Below are 6,926 nucleotides of genomic sequence, written 5' to 3' on the forward strand. Positions count from 1 at the left end.
GGGTCCCCCATGTTTTATTTCATCTGCTCAACCACCCTTCGGGGTATAGGTTCCTACCGTCCCATTTTGTGGATCAAGACACTGAGGCTCAGAGAAGTAAAGTATTTGTCCGAGAGGGGCCACTGAGGGGGGGCGTGGGTGTGGTGCTTCAACTTAAACTCAAGTCCTCTGACCATGGATTCTAGATTCTCGGCGTGTGGTGCGCAGGCCTGAGCTTCCAGAATAGTTTAATTTTTTTTTTAATGTTTATTTTTTGAGAGACAGAGAGAGACAGAGAGAGAGGGAGTCACAAGAAGGCTCCAGGCTCTCAAGCTGTCAGCACAGAGCCTGATGTGGGGTTGCAACTCACAAACTGAGATCATGACCTGAGCCCAAGTTGGACACTTAACCCACTGAGTCACCCAGGCGCCCCCAGAATATTATGAAGTAGTTTAGTTAAACATTTATTTTTGAGAGACAGAGCACGAGTGGGGGCAGGGCAGAGAGAGAGAGGGAGACACAGAATCCGAAGCAGGCTCCAGGCTCTGAGCTGTTAGCACAGAGCCTGACGCGGGGCTCGAACCCACAAACCGCAAGATCATGACCTGAGCCGAAGTCGGACGCTCAACCTACTGAGTCACCCAGCTGTCCCTGAAGTGACTTGGTTTCATCCTCGTGATCTCTACAGAACCCTCCACACCACCCCCACCAAGGTTGTTAGCCTGAGCCTCATCCCCCCGCCCCCCTTCCCTTCCATGCCTGCTCGGCTGACCGGTGCCACTGGGCAGGCCCAGGGAGAACAGTGACCCAGAAAGGCAAGGAGGACAGTGTCCAGGCAGGAATGCTCCGTGGTGTCAGATGCCAGGGGTGATAATGGCCGATAATGTGCCTCATTTTGCTGTAACTTTGTGTCTTGGATACACGCTGTTCTCTCTGCCTGGACCATCCTGGCCAGTCCCTGTGCCCCCAAGACTCAGCCCCAAATACTGCTTCTTTCTCTGCACAGGGGAAACATCATTATTGCTTAAAACATCACACAGCATCCTTATGGTTGCTGGCTGATCTGGAGTGTGAGATGGAGGCAAGGGCTCAGGGAGGGTCCTAGGGGAGGCCCCCTCGACGGCACCTGCATCTAACACTTCCTGCGCATCTCCAGGTTGTGCACCAAGTGGGGAGGAAGCCCTGAAGGACGCACCAAGGTGAGGAGGCTCCTGTGTCTCCAGGCCGAACCCGCCAGTGTCCCTGGGCTCCCTCCCCACGGTGACCTGGCCAGAGGGAAGCTGGCTGCTTCGGGGCAGCGGCTGTCCGCCCCCCCTCCCCCCCCCGCCCCCACCGCAAGTCAAAAAGGATGCCGAGGTTGTCTTCAGTCTTTCCATAGAGGTCACTGATTGAGTGGGTTGTTTTATGTTTGGTTAGTGCTGAGACACTTCCTCTTTCATTTGTGTCTCATTCGGGCTTCCTCCCATCCCCCCCCCAGCCCTCCCACCCCCACGTTCTTGGAGACTGAAAAAGGGGAACAAAGGGGAAGGAGAAAGAAAACTGAACACTTCAGATGTGGCTGCAATGCAGGAGACTGCCCCTGGGGGGTGGGGGTGGGGTCTGTGGGAGTCACTGGGCCTGGAGGCACCCTCTAGAGGTCACAGGGGTCCCTTGACCTGGCCTTTCTCCCTGCCCCACCCTGCCAAGTAATCCTAAATGCTAGGGGAGCTCCTTGATACCCCGGGCCCTATTTTCCCGGGAGCTGTCTCCTTACAGGAGAACCTAGAGTCTGCTTTTATTCATACTGAGTTGACTGTATTCATTTGCAAGGCTGATATAGCTAACACACACATGTGTGTATGTATATGCACGCACACACACACACACACACACACACACACACACACCCCAGATTGAAACAGCTTTTGGAAACTGTCTGAGGCACAGAAAATAACTTGCCTGACAAGACATCAAAGAACGGCAAAGAGACCACAGCAGCGAAGGCCTTCGAGATTGCCTAGCAATTTCTACGTGATTGATGATAAGCATCTATTTGCACCAGTAAGTTGAAGTAGAACTGTAACCTTTTATTTCTTCCCGGAAACGGTAACTGAAGTCACAAATCATAAATAATAAAAGATAGAAAAGTCCTCTTTTAACCTAATGGGCTGAAAGATCTCTTGCTTTTCGTTTCTGCTAATGGGCCTCCCGAACTTGGCACTCCCCGAGCTGGCCAAGGTCAGGCAAATGGAGCCTCAGTGAGCAAGCAGGACTCGGTCCAAAAGATCATTTATAAGTTGCTTGTTTGGAACACAGAATGCATTCTCCTTAAATGTCTAGCTTCCCCAGGGCGACTGGGGGCTCGGGTCTCTCTTGCATGGTACTCCCCAACTCGTAGAGTTCCCCGGGCACGGCTCTTTGAGGACAAGCTGTCTGCAGAGCCAGCGGGAGAAAACAAGTCAGCTCTCACTCGCAGAGCTCTGGCTCAGCACAATTTAAATCTAAGTTAAATTTTTTTTTTTTTTAAATCCTCTTGCCTCCCTTGTAGCATCCAGGTCCCAGGGCCCGAATCTCATGAATCACAATCTGCCTTATTTGATCTAGGCTGGTCTGCTGAGGGACTCTGTGACCCTAAATTACCTACTTGTTTCCACTTCCTGGTCAGTCAGACTTGCATTTCTTCAGAGCAGCTGATAACGGCTAAGGGCTCGAGGAGAAGTAAACAGAGCAGATATGAATTCATACTAGCAGGTGAATGACGGAAATCCTCTCAGCAGATTCTTATGTGAAAATGGGTTGGTTGTGACACTCGAGGGTCATTGTGGGCAGTAAGTGATAGGGGATGAAAACCAGGGGGTTAAGGATTCAAAAACTGCACACTCATTAGTGGGGTGCTCAGGCTAGTTACGGTACCCTGTTTCCAGAACACAGGCAGTCAGGAAAAAAAAAGGAGAGGGATGGTCACAAGTTTGGAAACTATGGAATCTCGGCTCAGTGAATCAGCTGGTCCTCTGCCAGATCACCCTTGAATGGATAAGTGGCTCTCATGTACCCAAACCCATCAACCAGCTTTACTGATGCTTCATGACATAGTCTTAACAGAGAGCTGGGGGTCCTCAAATGTTTGTGGAAAGTTATAACATGAAAGACAAAGGCCCAGAGGAAACAACAGTATGAACCTTCAAAAAATAGCATAGTTCACATCCACAGAGAAACAGAAGACATTTTATCCATTAAGTGAGAAAAAGTATAAAATACACAATCTGAACAAGAAAGAATGTTTGGCTATTAAAGAGTAGAGTGTTTGGAAACAAAATACTCAAAAGACAGAAGATGTCGAAAACTTCAGAAAATAGTACAAAACGTTGGATGGAAAAATACGAAGATAGGAAAATGTCAGGATCCAGCTTGGAAGTCCTACATCCAGCAAATATGGAGAGAAGGAAATTTCTCAGAATGGAAAGAGAAGAGACTCAAGATTGAAGAGCCCCCTGAGTGAGTAGCAAAATGGATGGGGGAAAATAGAGCCCAGACCAGGTGACATCTTTAAAACACCTGTAAACATATATACTTAAGAAACCTAGGGGCGCCTGGGTGGCTCAGTCGGTTGAGCCTCCGGCTTCAGCTCAGGTCAGATCTCACGTTCGTGGGTTCGAGCCCCGCATTGGCTCTGTGCTGACAGCTAGCTCAGAGCCTGGAGCCTGCTTCCAGTTCTGTCTCCTTCTCTCTCTGCCCCTCCCCCTCTCATGCTCTGTCTCTCTCTGTATCAAAAATAAACAAAACATTAAAAAAAAAAAAAGAAACCTAGAGTTCCTCAGGAGTCTAAGGATGAAGGGAAAGTTCCAAGGTCTCCCAGGTAACATACAAAGGATCAGGAGTCAAAATGGTTGTACTCTTGTCAGAAAAAATGGAATAAGCTTTTCCGAACGCTGAGGCAAGAAGATTTTTCAACCTAAAATTCCTACACCCCTCCAGGGACACTCTCAGTCAGGGAAGCCTGGTCATAGCACACTGCTTGGCTTTCTAACCACGAATAGTTATTACGATGGATGTGTTGATCACAGAGCCAATCAAAATTGTGCTATGTCTACGTCAGGGGGAGAAGGGGTAAGCCAAGCGAGGATGTGTGAGAGAGGTCATCAGTCTCCGCCTATCATGGCAACAAATCAATAGACGCTGCCTTAAACTAATGGATCAAGAAAACCTCATTATATGCACACTGCTCAGAAATATGACAAAAATACCAGGGAAAATAGAGAGCCTCTTGGAAGTTGGCCTATGGGGCGGGGCAAACTCTTTCAGTATGACTTGGCTTTTAAAAATGTACTTGGACTATTTTCACATATTTGGTAAGGTATATTATTTATTTATTAGTATGTTTTTTAATTTTTGAGAGAGAGCGTGCACCTGCACACATGCCCACAAGAGTGCACATGCATACAGAGGGGAGGGGCAGAGAGAGCAGAGAGCCTGACTCGAGGCTTGAACTCATGAACCGTGAAATCATGCCCTCAGCCCAAGTTGGAAGCTTAACTGACTGAGCCACTCAGTAGTTTTTAAATAAAATCTGAGAACTAGGAAAGCAAATGATAGATTGGTTGTTAATCTAAGTGGATCTTTAGTGGAATCTCAGGGTAAGATTCAGAGACCATAGGGAAATGGATGAGGGGGAAAGGGGAAGAGGTACAATTAAACCATGAGTTCATACTGCTATGAAACTCATATTTATTTATGAAAATGAGCTTGGTTGTAGAAAAGATATGCTGAATTATTTAGGAGTAAAGAGACATCATGTCTGCAACTTACTCTCAAATGGTTCAGAGGAAGAAATATAAATTATACATATTTTTATTCTAAAAATAAAGCTTACAAACACAAAGTGCTAGATTTTTTTAAACAATAGATATTAAATACCTAGGGACTGTACAGAAATATGGTATCCTAAAATTTGGTGGCAACCACAGTTTTTTTTTTATCCAGGAGGTGAATTTAAATACTTCAAATGAAAAATGAAAAATTCTTGTTAATGAATGAATACATGAGTTGAAGAGAAACGTCATGAATAACTTTCGTTCCGGATACCTTGAATGAAAGTGTTTACCTTTAGGCATCTCCCAGTTCAGAAAGGGAGACACAAGTTCTAATCATTGTGATAAGGACAGTGATAGTGGTATATACACAAGGCAATGAGCATTGGAGAGGAGGTGTGTCATCTTGCAGGAGGCAGGGTTGGAGGGAGCTCTATGGACCAGATGAACTCTGAGCTCAGCGAAGGCTCTCAGGAGGTCAGAAGGCCTTTCGATCAAGAGTTAAAATGTCCAGGGGCGCCTGGGTGGCTCAGTGGGTTAAGCTGCCGACTTCTGCTCAGGTCGTGATCTCACAGTTCGTGGGTTCGAGCCCTTCGTCGGGCCCCGTGCTGACAGCTCCAAGCGGGAAGCCTGCTTCAGATTCTGTGTCTCTCTCTGCTCCCCCTCCCCCATTCCTGCTCTGTCAATGTCTCTCAAAATTAAATAATAAAAAGATTTTTAAAAATTTATTTAAAAAAGAGTTAAAATGTCCAAAGTCCATTCATTTGATCCCTAAAACTATAGAAGGTCTATGCTCTCTGTTGTACAAAGCAGGGAAGAGATGCATATGGTTAAGTAATTCACGCAGGCCATATGCTAATGAACAGGCGGTCCAGGGGCCAAACCCAGACCATCATCTTAGCCCCTGGGCTACACTGACTCCCGGAAGGTCTGGAGACTGGCATTCAGTCAAAAGGCACCACATCCAAGAAAGCTTGCTACTTCTGGGGCACAGTGTGACAGATGCATTGAAGTGCTCAGTCTGAAACTTGGGGAACAGAAATGGTTACTCACTGAAGAATGGGGTCCAGGGAAGGATGGAAATGGGCCGTGTGATCAAAGAATGACTTTGGACATTTCCGGATCCAAGGGGAATAAACAAATGAGAGACCCAGGTGATCACTGGAGTTGAAAAGTTCAAACATTTATGGAGTCAAGGCTCTCTAAGGAGAGACAGGAGTTAAGGGTGGAGAAAGTAACCATTAGACAAAGGCTGAAGTCATCAAGTGCGTCCGTCCTTCCTGGAGGTGGGAAGGATTAGGCTGAAGAAAAACCAGACTATGGTAAAATGGTCTGAACTTCAAAAGACTAGAGATTGTTCTGCAGCAGTACCACGGAGGCTTGGAAATGAAAACTGGGGCTCGGGAGAATTTTTGGGTGAAGGTTGGAGGGAAGAAGTGATGTCCAGGGAGGAAAGTTGGGTGTCCCTTAAAGTGAGGTTCTAGGGAGGAGAACTTGGGGGGAAAGGTGGAGGTTTGAGGAAACAGGCTTACAGTGGACTAGGGTTTTTCCCGGGTTCCTTGTACGCAGCTGGGGTGTCTATGGAGTGGAGCGCACTGGGCAATCCTGGGGAAGAATGAACCGAGTTGGATAGGGAGGTGGGTGGACTCGGTTGGAGGCACACACCCTCGAAGGGAGAGGGGGTGGTGATTAGGTCGGTTATTTGTCCTTTGCAGTACTGGGTGACATTAGCCAGCCATCCACCAACACTGGGACATAAAAGGGCTGTAGAGGGGTGGGTCAGGGGATCAGAGTTTACATACAACTTCCCAGTGCTGAAGGGGCTACAGGGATCAGAACTCGCTCCTGTCATCTTCCCATACGAGACTCATGACACCCAGCAACGTTAACCGGCCTACCCAAGGCCGCACAGCTAGTTCGGTCCTAAAGCCCGCCCGCGCCTTTTTTTCTACTTGTCTCCGACACACGCATCTGGGCCTTTTCAGCACCAGCGAAGCACCAAGGTTGGCATCCGTGGGTGGAGGGAAACCTTGCCGGCGTCGCCTGGCCCGGCCCCCGCCTCCGCGCCGCCCTCCACCTGCGATTCGCAGTCGTGGCCGCGCGGAGACCTGCAGGCGCCGCCGCCGCCAAAGAAGGGAAAGTCCAGCGGGTGACGGCACC

At 48.2% G+C, this 6,926-nt stretch overlaps 1 protein-coding gene across 2 annotated transcripts in view; it reads left to right on the top strand.

Annotated features, from left to right (window-relative positions):
* Window positions 1-6,926, top strand: part of LOC115282344 (guanine nucleotide-binding protein subunit alpha-13) — a 70,139-nt gene that overhangs the window by 54,565 nt on the left and 8,648 nt on the right. The window lies entirely within an intron of this gene.

The sequence above is a fragment of the Suricata suricatta genome, chromosome 17 (assembly GCF_006229205.1).
Source record: "Suricata suricatta isolate VVHF042 chromosome 17, meerkat_22Aug2017_6uvM2_HiC, whole genome shotgun sequence".
Lineage (NCBI taxonomy): Eukaryota > Metazoa > Chordata > Mammalia > Carnivora > Herpestidae > Suricata > Suricata suricatta.